At 35.2% G+C, this 14,975-nt stretch overlaps 2 protein-coding genes across 2 annotated transcripts in view; one reads left to right on the forward strand and one right to left on the reverse strand.

Annotated features, from left to right (window-relative positions):
• Nucleotides 1-14,975, reverse strand: part of LOC145296687 (leucine-rich repeat-containing protein 34-like) — a 272,980-nt gene that overhangs the window by 153,774 nt on the left and 104,231 nt on the right. The gene's annotated exons all lie outside the window — the stretch shown is intronic.
• LOC145296686 (E3 ubiquitin-protein ligase UHRF1-like) overlaps nucleotides 1-14,975 on the forward strand; it is an 84,755-nt gene that overhangs the window by 1,252 nt on the left and 68,528 nt on the right. The window lies entirely within an intron of this gene.

Genomic DNA, 14,975 nt, shown 5'->3' on the forward strand with positions numbered 1-14,975 from the left:
TTAGAAACACATTCTTAACATGTGGCGGCTGGCGGGATGCTTTAACTATTTTGTACTTTCATCTAAACAAAGATGCCGTAAAAAAATGAATTAACTTGAAAATCCTATCTTGCAGGATCCGTAAACTGCACAAATATCAATCTTATATTTTGACTTAATTAAAGAGTCATAATTAAATTTTATTTTTAAACAATTTAAAAAAATATGAAATAAAAAAAAAAGTACAAATATTCTCTGCTAAACGACCTGTAAACGTAGTTACTAGTTATAATTTATCATTTCAATGTATAATTGTATTATACGAATCAGTTACCGGTTGTTTTATTTGTTTTTTTGTTTGCCCCTCTTTTTAGTTTTCACCCATCACCCCATTCTGTTTCCCGTTTTTTTTTTTCTATTTTTTTATTTCACATCTGCACTCTTACAATCCTTAACCCACTTGTTGTTGTTTTTATGGCGCGAAATGATCCTTTCTTCTTTGCTTCCGCCAATTTGGATCTCACAAGCATCAAGTAATGTTTTTAAACAAAAACAAAATAAAACAACTTTAATCTAAATTCGTTTGAGATTTGGTAATTTCTATTTTTGTTTTGATTTTAACGATCGATCACAAAAATTACAATGAAGATTTCATTGTTTACTTTGCACAATTTTTTTTTTTTTTTTTTTTCAAATTTTTTTCTTTTGAAAAAAAAAATGAAACCACTTCATGACAACTGAGGAAGCGGAACTTAAACAAGTTAGATTATTTAAAAAAAAAAAAAATTATTTCCCCATTTTAATTACGCTAAATGTCAAAATAAAATATGAAAAAAAGTTAGCGATATTGAATTTTCTCTCTGACATTTCCGTATTTAGAATTTGTGGCCGTGGGTAGCAATCAGTGAACTGTTTCTCCTGTACCAAAACAATTTACTTTTTAAACTTTTAAACCGATATAAATAATCGCGCACTAAAAATAAAGAAAAATAATTGGTAAAACTATACAAACACCGTGACAGCGAATTAACCCTAACCCCTAACCCTAACCCTAACACTAACCCTAAACCCTAACCCTAACGCTGTCACGGTGTTTGTATAATAATACCAAATAATTAGGGTGGTTAAAGATAGTCGACAGATCGATTTTAAATATGTGGTTTCAAGACAAAACAGTACTTATGTAGAAAATAGTAATATATCCAAAATTTACAAAAATGCATGGAGTAGAACTGTGTTTTTACAGCGGCGAAAAGTGAGATAGTCGCAATCTTCAAGGTGTTCACATCGCAATCTTCTAGGGAAAATGCCATAATCCACAATTTTTCGTAAAAATTACATATCCGAATGTATATCACGTTTATATATATATCTGATGAGTTAACAATGTTTTGTATAATTGTTTTAGTTTTAAATCATTTTTCCAAACTTCATGTATTTAAGTTAGCTCGCCGCCATTTCTCTTGTTCGCATCTAGTGATAAACTGATTTTCGAACCGATTAAACGTTTTAAAAGGGAGTGAAACCACTAAAAACTTTTCCAGATAAGTAGAAGAGTAACTTGCTTTTGATAACAAATTTATTTGATATATATTTTTTTATTTTTTGACCACTTTTTCATACTCTGTGTGTTGTAATACAACACCCCTATTTTTTTTTTATTTGGGAGTTACCACTTCAAGGCCCTCGGGCCACTCGAGGATAAGGGTTAATGAATGTAAGGTGGTAGTGTAGTGTAGTAATCGTTAATGGTGTAAATTGGGTAGAATTTATTTATGAGCACGGCTCAACAAGAACTTGTTTACATTGGATTTGAATGCTACCATGTTGTATTGAACTGGGAAGCAGGACAGCAGAACAGTGTTCCAAGTTCCACAGATGGGCAGTTCTGGGAAAGAAGTTTTTTTCATGGAATCTGCGTTTAGATTTAGGTACAGATAGTGGGGTAATCGTTTATAGTGGTTGTAGTTAGTTGAGTGTTTTTTTGTGAAAGTTTTGGCGAAGAGGGCCATAGATTGGAGTTCAGTCGAGCACTTACTATGAAAATAACGACAGAAGCAGAGACAGGTTCGCGACGTCTTTTCTGTAAGAAAGCGGTTGCAGTGAAGAGAAAATAGCATCACGTAGGTTTCGAAGCCGGTTTTATCAAGGCTGGATAGGGTACACAGCAACTCCTACCCAGCTGTGGCACAACGCCACAACGGTACTTCATTTTAGTGTGTATTTGCGTGGCTATGACGATGGTCACGGTATTTGGCTCTTATACAGATAGAGGATTGCATTTTTCCACTTTTTCTCGAACTAACTTTAATATAATTTTTTTTTTTTTTTTTACGACCAGCCAGCGTAGTATAAACACTCCTGACCTCTCAATCTTAAGTACGGCTTTTGGAATAAACACCCCCAATCTCGAAAGCCGTTCTTACCATGGGAGAGGTTAGGGGTGTTTATACTACACTGGAGTAGGTCGTAAAAAATACCATTATTTTGATTATATTGAAGTTTTTAGCTTTAGATGGCTACCATTGAAACATTATCTTAACTTCTAACAATTTGGTGCAATTGATAATTGATGTGATGATTGGGGTTATTGTGGCATCGTTTGGTTTATTGGGTTAAAGTGGCCCTGGTACACCTGTGTGAAATGGACCATAGATGATTATCCCTATTTTTCCCAACTTAATTGTTCCTGGAGTTTCGACTGCATCCGGCATTATCTTTCTGATTCACAGGTCTCTAGATACAGGAAAGCCTTCTACACTAATAGTTTCTTTAGACTGCTAGACTTTAGGATTCTCTCTCTATTTCCTGTTTCCCTGACTGTATTGACACATAGAAGTTTAAATGTAAGGTGAACAAATATCTTGCTACTCGGCTCCCCACAACCCTTTAGACATGATCCCAAATAGTAGCCCTTTACTTCCCAGAGGCAATACGACTTGTTTAATGTTAAAAAGTTTTAAAAACGAAAAAAGGATAATTGTCAAAGGATGAGGAACACTATGGGTGTAGTAACATACATCAATTGTATGAAGTGCATTAGATTTATTATGAGGCAACGACCATGTGATCCCTACAGCCACCTACTTTGAAAATGCTGCTCTCAAACCTGACATAGTTATATGGAATAAGTCAGAGAGAGTGGCAACCTTGGTTGAAGTGAGTGTCCCTAATGATGCTCTGAACAGAGCTGAAAGGGAGAAACAGACAAAATATCAAGGTCTCATGTATATGAAAAGAAACTGGAATCTTAGGGAGATATCAATCATACCAGTTATTATAGGTGCCACAGGGCTTATGAAGAAGAACCTGGGGTCCTACCTAACTAATATTCCTGGTGAACCAAGTGCAAAAGAGATCCAGACAATTGCACTTAAGGGAACAATCAGGTTACTAAAAAGAGCGCTCGGCTGGTTTTAATAAAAAGCGGGGCAATGTTGGCAGCTGGTTTGGCTGCCCCATACCCAACATTACAATCTTCAAAGGAAGAAAATTGTAATAAAAAAACCAACAAAAAAAAACTAGAAAAGGCATTAAATTTGCCAATACATTATTGCTCAAGTCGGTGATCTGAGTTTTATTTCTGTCTAAAAACAAGTCCGATTTCATTTCCATACAGCATCACATTGCATACGCATACCTGATAGACTTGTTGCCAATAGTAGCAGTGACAGACTTTATTATTCTAATTCTGGTGGAACTTGCAGCTGGTCCAGTATTATCGTATTCAGTTTAAGGTCTGTTTTACATGCTGGCGTGTGTTGGACATGATCAGATCTTTATTTATCTCGCTTTCTCAAGTCCATTCTTATCAATATTTCCTGTTTTCCTTGGCTTTCTTCTGTGAACTGAACCTGCTAACTCAACTGTTCTGCATCTACTAACCAAAGAACTTTAAGCAATTCTTTTAACATGACCATACCATCTAAATCTTCCTATATTGCCCAGGAACCTGACTTTTAAGACTCGCGTTACACAGCCATCATATCATTCTCACATCATTTCTCCCCATGCAACGCATGTCCTCAACTCTCACTGCTTAGGTTTCACTTCCATACATCATCACACTGCATACACATGCCTGATAAACTCTTCTCTTAGAAACGTTTAGGTTGTTAATGAGTTTCTTGAATTTACTCCATCCTCTTGTAATCCTTACAGTTACACTAGCACCTGATCCTCCCTGTACTCTAGTTGTACTGAGCAATCAGTTGATCATGTCAAGCCCCATTATATATAATCCACCCCAAACTTAACAAAATACTTATCTCCCACCTACTTAACATTATCTCCAGATATATAATGGCAGGAGATGGCTAAGTGTCAATTAATTGGTAAGACCAAAACGCTTCACAACTGCTTTTGGCTAAAACATTAATTTTAAATAATTTAGTCAACAGAAAGTGCTTGAGATTTTACTGACCAAAAGAGTATGTCATTCATGTTGGGAACATAAGCAAAGCGAATGGGTTTCCTCATTGTCATGTCCCAATTATCGACTCCAAGGGTATGATTGATGAAAATGAATAAATTATTTATGAAAAAACAAAATAAAAACTACTGCCTTTTAGGCGCTAAATACCAGAAAAGAAACTATTCAGATATCTCTTATCTCTCAAGCTCAGAAGACAAGAAAATAAATAGCGAAAAAGCCTTACCATCCATAAAAGAAAAACATTTTCCAAGATTCCTGATTATTGAATTACTAGGGAAAAAATAGAAAAAATACTAAACAGAAACACTCCTAAAACAATTTAAAAAAAAAATAAAAATAAACCTCTTAATAGTCACCAACCAGAAAGATGCCTAAAACTTACTTAAAATAGATAAGTTCCACGAATACAAATGCAGAGTCTTCAAAAACGGTCTTCTCGTGACGTTCTACGCATGCGTCAGATGACGTCATGACCTGATTTACTTTAAATAGTTGAAAAAAAAACTGACTAAATTTCATGTACGTTGCGTTAGGTCAGTTGATTAGCGTGTTGGTTCATTATCAAATGTTTTGGGTTCGAATCATGGTGTGAGATGTCTTTTTCTTTTCTTTTTTTTTCTTTTTTCGATTTTTTTAAAATTACATATTGAACCAGTGTTATTTAAGCCATTTTTCACGTAACGATCGTTTTTTTTTTTTTTTTTTTTTTTTTTTTTTACTTCGCTTATCCACCCCCGACCACACACCCAAAAACACTCGGGTACCCATCGATTTTTTTAAATTTTAATATCGAAACAGGCTTATTTAAGCCATTTTTCACGTGTTTGTTTTTCTGTTTTCATCGTTCGTTTTTGTGTTTTTTTTTTTTTTTTCTTCGATGTTTTGACTACCCCCCCTTAATTAAAACGTTTTCTTTTTTTTACTTCGCTTATAACAAACAAAACTGGTCATTGACGTTGTCGTCGTCGTTGTCGTAACGCTTGACGACTTCCAGACGCGCACCTGTCAATTTGGTTCAGTAACTCATTCTGGCTGGCCGATTTTATTTTCAAACTTCGCCTCAGGGCTTTGGGTTCGATCCTACCAAATTTGTTGTGAATGCTCTGCTTTACAGTTGTTGTAAAAATGGAACGGAAATTTAAATTTTGTTCCCCTTTAAATTTGATATATTTTTACATTACGTCTAACTCATCATTCACACATTCGTCATATCAACTTTTATAGGTTTTCGGGTATGCTAACAAGGTTAGGGGTGTCTATTCTGAAAGCCGTTCTTAACATGGGGAGGTTGGGGGTGTCTATTCCGGGAGCCGTTCTTAACATGGGTAGATTGGATTGTTTATTCGTTGTAAACGTATCCGACAATCTGTAAATGTTGACATTTCCAATGTGAACAGTAAGTTGGACTTATGTAAAAAAGTAGCAAAAAGATATACCAAACTGAATTTTTTTTTATTTTTTATTTTTTTATTTTTTTTTTTTTGTTTAAAAATGGAATCATTTCCCTTTCGTTAATAATTAAAAAAAAAAAAAATATTTCGTGTTTTATATATATATATAAAGTACAATTGTTGAATGTTATTCTTTTGATTATATTCGTTCGGGGGGGGGGCACAATTTAAAAAAAAAAGATTAAAACGGAGCGAAATTTAAGTTTCTGTTCCATTTTTTACAACAACCGTAAAACCGCGCATATTCTGCAAGTTTTATCATAAGTTATAATCACCTAGATCTACTTACGTTATATTAGAAACCGAGCGACCCATAAAAATCTGGTAGCTGAGTATCAAATCTGCTTAAAATATTGAGGGGGGGGGAATAGAACCTCTCCCATACATACTGGCAATAATTTGGTTTTGTCCTTCCCTTGGGAGATTGATTTACTGAACACTTATTGAAATTATTTAATTGTTGAATTTTTTGCATTTTGGTTAAATGTTAGTTTGCAATCGCTGATAGCCCACTCAAAAAATTGAACAAAAGACAAAATTAAAAAGAATGGTACTCATGCAGAATTTTTAATCGTTTAATTTCAACCATTCTCACTTCTCAGCCCGCTTAGCGTTGTGGTAACGTGTCACACTTTTTTTTCTTTTTTCCGTCTTCCCGAGCAACGCCGGGCACCCCCGCTAGTAAAATAATAAAACAATAAATAACGAACACTCTAGAAAACAAAAAAAACTCAAACAATAAACTCACAAAATAGTTTCCAAATATTAGAAGTTATGGAAACTGATAACAATACAGAAAATATATTTTTAAAAAAATAAATAAAATCGAAAAAGACAAGAAAATAATGAACAAAAACCGAAATCAATTTCCTAAGCTAAACCAAGATCTACTTCCAGACTCAGAGAAAGAAAAGAAAAATCTCAACAAGACACTCAACCAAACACGAAAACTCTACCTCCAAAGAGATGCAGGTAGATTTTAAAAAAATCTAATCGTGCAAACAACCATGGGACAAAAAATAATCCAATGGAACTGTTGCGATTTGAAATAAATATGAACTGCTACTAACGCTAGATCAAGATCAAAGTGTAGTATCTGTTCTTCAGATGCTGCACTTCTATTTCTTGTTCTCTTTCGGTGGAGGAGCAGTCCTTCACGACTGAGACAATTTTTTTATTATTTTTGTATTTTTTTCCACGTTAAAAAACGACCCTGGTGTCTAACACTGACCCGTGGGGAGGCATTGTAAATAGGTACTGACACTAGAACACTCAACAATAATTTGCCTTCAAGAAACCTTGAAACAAGAAGACATCAATATTAAGAACTACCAAATACTTAATTACACTTATAACACATAATTCTAGTCAGAAACGATATACTTCACAGTAAAATGAATAACAATCAACATCCAAGCAATTAACGCCACTTTATATAAAACAATGACTGTATGTTGTCTGTATATCCGACCAAATAATGACATAGATAAAAATGATTTGAAAGAATGATTGACCAATTACCTAAACCTTTTATCTTATTAGGGGATTTCAGTATTCATAAGCTTCTGTGGGGATGTAAACACACTAATAAAAAGGGCAAGATGTTGGAAGAGTTTATTAATGAAAATGATATATGCTACCTTAATGATGGTGCACCTACACACTTCAACCCAACTAGCGGAAACCACTCGGCCATTGACCTAAGCTTATGTTACCCATCAATACATATGGACTTTAACGGGAAAGTATATGACGACACTTGTGGCAGCGATCATTTTTCAATACTGATAGAAACCCCAAAATCCAACAGTGAAAAACCTTCCCGATGGAAACGAAATAAGGCAAATTGGCAAATATTTAAAGAAAAATGTAGGAATAGGTTGAACCACACTGAAACAAACGACTCAGAATATTTCACAGAAACACTAATCGAAATAAAAAACGAATGCATCCCTAAAACCTCAGTACCTAACAGACTTTGCAGACCCTGGTTTGATGACAAATGTCGGGAAGTCGTCAAATTGCGAAAAGCGGCTTTAAAGAAATTTAAAAAAAAAACAACTCACAACTTCAAATCTGATGGAATACAAGCTAAACAGAGCTAAAGCTTGTAGGGTAATTAAGGCAACTAAAAAAGAATGCTGCAAAAACTGTCAGCAAATTGAATTCCTCCTCAGAATAGAGCCATATGGGAGATGATTTGAAAAATTGCAGGTAAACATCAATCAACAATTAGACACCTTAAAAATAACTCCAGAGTAACCGATAAAAAAAACATATAGCAAAATTACTAGCTAAAACCTTTTCCTAAAATTCAATCAAAACTATAACACAACATTTCTGACAATTAAATTCATTCAATCAAAACCATAACACAAAATTTATGACAATTAAACAAAATGCTAAACAACTAAATTTTGAATCAAAAAACCTAGACGATTACATTAACTTGATTAAAAATTCTATTAAAAGACCCACAACACAGCTGTAGGACCAGATGAAATCCATTACAAAATCTTGCAGTAACTCTCTACAGAATCACTAAAGTTAATACTAAAAACTTGTAACAAATTACAAACAGAAGGTGAATTCCTGAACTTATGGAGGCAAACCACAATAATAGCAATCCAGAAACCAGGAAAAGACAATTTGAGCCTGCAAAACTATAGACGGATTTCATTAACCAGCTGTTTGTGTAAAATAATAGAGAGAATGATAGATGACAGATCGGTTTGATATCTTGAATCCAACAACTTTATCTCCAGTTATACAATATGGATTCCATAATAAAAAAAAGTACAACCGATCACTTAATCCGACTGGAAACAGCTATAAGGGAAGCATTTATCAGGAATGAGCGCCTATCAGCAATGTTTCGATCTAGAGAAGGCTTACGACTCTACATGGAATTATAGAATAATGAGACACTTGCATAACCTTAATTTAAAAGGTAAACTCCCACAAAGAACTTGTTTACATTAGATCTGAAGGCTACTATGTTGTATTTGACCAGGAAGCAGGCTAGTGAACAGTATTCCACAGGCGGGCAGTTCTGAGAAATAAGCTTTGTTCATGGGATTTGCGTTTAGATTCAGGCACAGTGGGGGAAATCGCATATAGTGGTTGTAGCTAGTCAGGCGTTTTTGTGTGTTAAGCACTTGCCATGAAAATAACGATAGAGCAGAGACAGGCTCACAACGTCTCTTCTGCGGAAAAGAGGTTGCAGGGAAGAGAAAAGGGTATCACCTACTAGGTTTCGAAGCTGGTTTTAAACTCTATCAAGACTGGATAGGGTGCGCCAAGCAGCTCCTGTCCAGATGTGGCAACAGTACTCCATTTTAAGGCGTATCTGGCTTTTATACAGATAAGGTTAGTGAGAAAGGAAAACGCATGCACAGGAAATGAGTTTTTTCACCCAAAATCTCCAGTCCTTGGTGTTCAATGACCACTATTGAACTTGGAAATGTAACCACCACCCAGGGCATATTTAAAGCTGCTAACTTTTGCAAGTGGTTTTATTCATTTAATTCCCAACACTCCGTCAGGTTTGATTCCCCCCACCCACCCACCCACCAAGAATAGGTGTGGGGGGGGGGCGTTAAAAAATTGCTATAAAAACTGGCCCAAGCATCTGCAAATGTGGAGAGGAGGATCGTGTAATGCAACACTGCTTTGTTTGCCCTGTTGCCCAATCATGGCAGCTTCAAAGATATATCAGAATACAAAAGGGGCTCCAAAGACACAGCAATTTTAATTTTTGTGATGGGATATTGCTTGAGAATGTGTCACTATCAACTGTCCCCCTCCCCCAATCCATAGTAGTTACCTAAATTCAAAATTAAGGTGGAGGCCTTATAAGCAAGGAAATTTACTGGTTTTTTAATAATAAATAAATAATAAACTGTTGCACTATAATGAGGTATGATCCTACAAAGTCGAGCGATTCTATTTATAAACGATGCTGTTAGGAACTGATGAATCGAATTAATTCACGTTCTGCTACCAACCAATCAGAAACCAGAATTGCTCCATAAATATTAAACCTTTCTGTGTTAACTTCGCATATGTTTTTTTTTCGTCTCAACACGGGAAGAATCTTTTGTCCTGTGGATTCCAACTCGAGAATTGTCTACTGCGAACCAGTCACGTCCAGGACTTGTGTAGAACAACTAACCATTGGAAACTGTTCTGAAATTAAACATGGCTTACACTTCTAGAGATTATTGGCCCAGCATGTGTCTTTATTTCGATGGATCCGAATCAAAATTCGAATTGTGGCGAGTGAAATTTTTAGAATATTTACGAATTCAAAAGTTAAACAAAGTAATTCAGGCACAACCTGAAAACAGAAACGACCTCGACTTCATGGAAAAGAACGCAACTGTCTTTGCGGAATTAATACAGTGCTTAGATGATTGAAGTCTATCACTGGTAATGAGAGAAGCCCTGGATGATGACTGCAAAGCATTGAACATATTGAGAGAGCATTATTTATTGAAAGGAAAACCCAAAATTATTTCTTTATATACTGAACTGACCTCTCTAAAACGAATGGAAGCCGAAACCATTACAGATTATATTATAAGAGCAGAAAAAACTGCAAATTTAAAAAAAAAATGTCTGAAGTTATTAGCAACAGTCTGTTAATTTCCATGGTCCTCAAGGGATTACCGAGTGATTTCAAGCCATTTACCACCATGATAACCCAGAAAAAAAAAAACCCATGACTTTTAGTCAGTTCAAGGTGACACTCAGAAGTTACGAGGAAACTGAAAAAATGATCACAGAAAAATCGAATCTGCAAAGATCATGAAATTTAAAAATGCACATTTTTTTTTTTTTTTTTTTTTTGCATTGTTTTAATTAACAAGAAACAAACAAAAAACTTTTTTTTTTTTTTTTGGCGAATACATATTGCATGTATATTTATTTAAATGTATATATGTGTTTTTTTGAACAAAACCGTATAATTAAATTTAAGAAATGGCTTTTTTTTTCTTTTCTTTTTTTTACATGCCCACCCCTTTTTAAGGTAAAAATACAAAACCATTTGAAAAAAAAAAAATTTTTTTTATTTCTCTTTTCTGTATACATATATCTATGTTTGACATTTGAACAAAATTAAAAATGGCGTCTTTTTACATGCTAAAATTAAGATCCAAATTATTTCTAATTTTGTTATGTATAATTGTATATAAAAATATATTTATTTTTGAGCAGAATGAACCAAAGGGACTTCCCCATTATAAAAAAATAGGCGGGGTGTGGCAATATTTTTGCACTATAATGAGGTATGATCCCGCACAGTCGGGAGATTCTATTTATAAACGATGCTGCTAAGAACTGACGAATCGAATTAATTCCCGTTCTGTTACCAGCCAATCAGAAACTTTTCTGTGGCAATTTTGCATATGTTTCCTTCGTGTCAACACGAGAAGAATCTTTGCTCTGTGGATTCCAACTCGAGAACTGTCTACTGCGAACCAGTCACGTCCAACTAACCATCGGAAACTGTTCTGAAACTAAACATGGCTTACACTTTTAGATAAACAAAAAAATTGTCTTTGGAATCTAGCGAACTATTTTGTTATATATGCTTTGAAACCACAATGGATGGTCATTGAACTTTAAACTTTTTTACCTTTTTTATTTTTATTTTGATTGTTTTTTTTTTTTTGTTTTTTTTTAAATCTTTCATGATCGGTATATATTAAAGATATTTTCAGGAAATTATTAACAGATATATATTTGTCGGGTGTGAGTTTCATTATGGAAGCGTTGATTTAATTTGAATAAAATAAAATATGCATTAAGTGCACTTGAAAGCCAAATTGCAACACAATTTTACGAAAATAAACAAATATTTTACCTGCTTGAAATTTATCATTTAAATATATTTCGGGATCGAACTCCATCCTCAGTATTTTCTTTGTTTCTTTTTTTTTCTTCTTTCTTGTCATATTGTAAAGTTGGAAAAAGGAAAATCAGTAATAAAGATCTGCGCGTTGTCGCTCAGCCGTTTACTGACTTTTCTGGGTATGGCTACTATACAACTCAACATAATGGATGATCTGTAAAAAGTTGAATACCAAATGCAGCAGCAAATCCTAGGAACTTAAAGGCATTACTGATGGGAACAGTACCTTCGTTACATAAGTAGTTTAAGTGAAAGTGTTATATTATGAATTAAGTGTATGGTGGCAGGAAGGAACCAGACAAACAATATCTATTTAAATTTTAAATGATTGATTTTTCAATCGTTTATTTATAAAAACAAACTTCACGAGAAAGCAAAACCAAACTAAAGTGTTCAAAGTTCGTAAAGATGTGAGAATGTTCAGGAAAGAAGATTTTTATCGTAAAGTTAATATTTATACTTCTTAGGAGAGAAAAGTCGGGCGCTAATATGAAATTGTGATGAAATAAGAAGTGAAAATGTTAACTCTCGCTGTTGGTGTTTCCACGTGGAGAAATTGATGGATGATGCTCGAGAAAGTGGGTTTAACGTCGGGGGTGACTCTGGGTGACTGACTTTTTGTCGCGACGGCTAATGTTTTTATAATGGTGTCGCAGACGTAGTTGAAGACAAAGGGCAAATTGATAATTAGCTTATATTTTGCTATTTTAATTGTTTGTTTATCGTGTCTTAATGTGTTGTAGGGAATCGTCTGTATGCATGTGTTATATTGATTTTTACTGATAAAAACAATGGTTTACTTTTTTTTTTTTTTTTTTTTTTACAAAGGAGTCAACACTTATTAAGGCCCGGGGGCCACTCAAGGATAAGGATCAATGAGTGTATGGTAGTTAATGGGAAAATATCGTAATCATTGTAGTGGAAATTTGGTAAATTGAATTACTTAAGGGGATGACTCATCAAGAATTTGTTTACATTTGACTTGAAGATGACCATACTGTAGTCAGTTGGAAAGCAGGAACAGTTCCACAGGTGTGCAGTTTCAAGAAAGAAGCTTTGCCCATAGAATCTACGTTTAGGTTTAGGCACAGATAAAAAGTGGGGGAAATTATTGATCGTGGTTTCAGCTACATGAGTGTTTTTCGTGAAAGTCCGGCAAAGGGAGACCATAGATTAGGGCTCAGACGAGCACTTGCTATGAAAATAACAATAAAGCAGAGACAGGCTCGCAACATCTCTGTGGGAAAGAGGTTGCAGTCAAGAGAAAAGGGCATTCCCCACTAGGCTACAAAGTCTATTTTGAACTCTGTCAAGGCAGGATAGCAGCTCCTGTCCAGATGTGGCAACAGAACTCCATCCTTGGATATACTTGGCTCTTATACAGGTAGAGAATTGCATCAGCAGTGAGATGTCTACTGGTGCGGTAGAATGATCTCACCATTTTTCCAGCAGCCATGGCAACAGATTTGATGTATGTGTTCCATCTTAGATTAGGAATAAAGGTCAAATCCAGAAGCCTTTCAAAACATGGAGCTTCCCCAAGACGAGAGCCATTCATTTCAATTGATACCAGATGAGGATCAGAGCATTGATGATGTAAAGAAAGAAGCTTGGTTTTAGATGCATTAAAATTAAACAGCTACGTCTTTCCCCATTCCACCATGTGCTCAAGATCAGAGAAAACTTAGTCATTTATGGCCTTTGAAGTGTTGCCATAGATAGTAGTGTCATCAGCATAAATGTCTATGAATGATCTTAGGATGTGATTTGGAAGATTATTGATGTAGATCAGGAATAGAGTTGGGCCCGGGATGGACCCCTGAGGGACTCTAACATTAATACTACGAGCTTCTGATTTCTGCCCATCAACTACTACTCCTATGAACGTATCAAAGAGAAATGATTTAATTGAAAAGATATTTTCAGTTATACCATAGCTGGAGATGTGGAATAAACCTTTATGCCATACTCTATCAAAAGCCTTTGATATGTTAAGAAGAATTGCCCTAAAAAGGAAGCCTCTGTCGAGAGATTCGCTAATTCTATGACATAACTGTTACATCTTCTGTAGATCTAGCAGAAGGGAAACCATATTGCATGTCACTGAGGATATTATTTTTGGTGAGGTACTTCTCTATTTAACACAGATTGCAACAACTTACTCATGATGCATAGGAGACTTATTGGTATGTACTGAGAGGGAGATGATCGATCACCTGAATTCTTAAATACAGGGCATATCGATGAGGTTTTCCAGGGTGTTGGGAAGCACTTTTCTTTAAGGCAATGCTTAGAGTTTTGTAAGTATGGAAGCTAATTCTAGTTGAAGCTTTTTCAGCATTATGATAAGAATGCTGTCAGGGCCAATTGCTTTACTGGAATCAAGGTTCTTGATTAGCTTGGCAACATCATGCACAGATATTTGTATATCACATAGTGTGTTTTTGGACACAGGAGGAAATATGGGGCATAGGGTAGAATTAGCTGCAAAGTTCTTGGCAAAGAGTTTGGCTTTGTCCAATGCTGACGAGATAACCTCAGGTCCATTGATGATAGTTTGAATAAAGCAAACGCTTCTTTTCAGGACCTTGTTTATTATTTGCCAAAACTGATGGGAACCAAGCCGTTGCTCAGCTACTTTGGACTTGACGGACTGAGCATACAATTCTCTCGCATTCTTTATTACTCTTTTAGAGTGGTTGCTGGCAGTCCTGAAGGCGGCTTTAGTACATCTATTACGTTGGAAACAATAGAAATAGCGATTTCTATGAGCAATGGCAGCAGCACATTCTGGAGAGAACCATGGCTGGCTGTTAGGTTTTGGCTAAAATATTTTGGAGGGTATGAAGTGGTCTATACCTACAACTAATCATTCCGTCAGGTCTGATACTATAGAGGAAATGTTCTTTTTAAACATGGAATGCAGAGGTAGATCTGATATAAATGTATGGAAGCTATCCCAGTTAGCCATAGAGTATCGGTATAGTGTATAATGGAGAGGTATATCTGAGTACTTATTACATTTCGTTTTTATCTTAACTGAGACAACTGAGTGGTCGGAGGATCCCAGTGGGGTCAGAACGGGAGATGAATATAGCTCAGGACAAGTTGTGAAAATAAAGGTCTAGGAGACTTGTATATGGACCGTCGGTGTTGAGCACACTAGTGTGTTCATGATCAATCTGAGTTAGAT

The sequence above is a fragment of the Euprymna scolopes genome, chromosome 17 (genome assembly GCF_053919585.1).
Source record: "Euprymna scolopes isolate OS-2025 chromosome 17, ASM5391958v1, whole genome shotgun sequence".
Lineage (NCBI taxonomy): Eukaryota > Metazoa > Mollusca > Cephalopoda > Sepiida > Sepiolidae > Euprymna > Euprymna scolopes.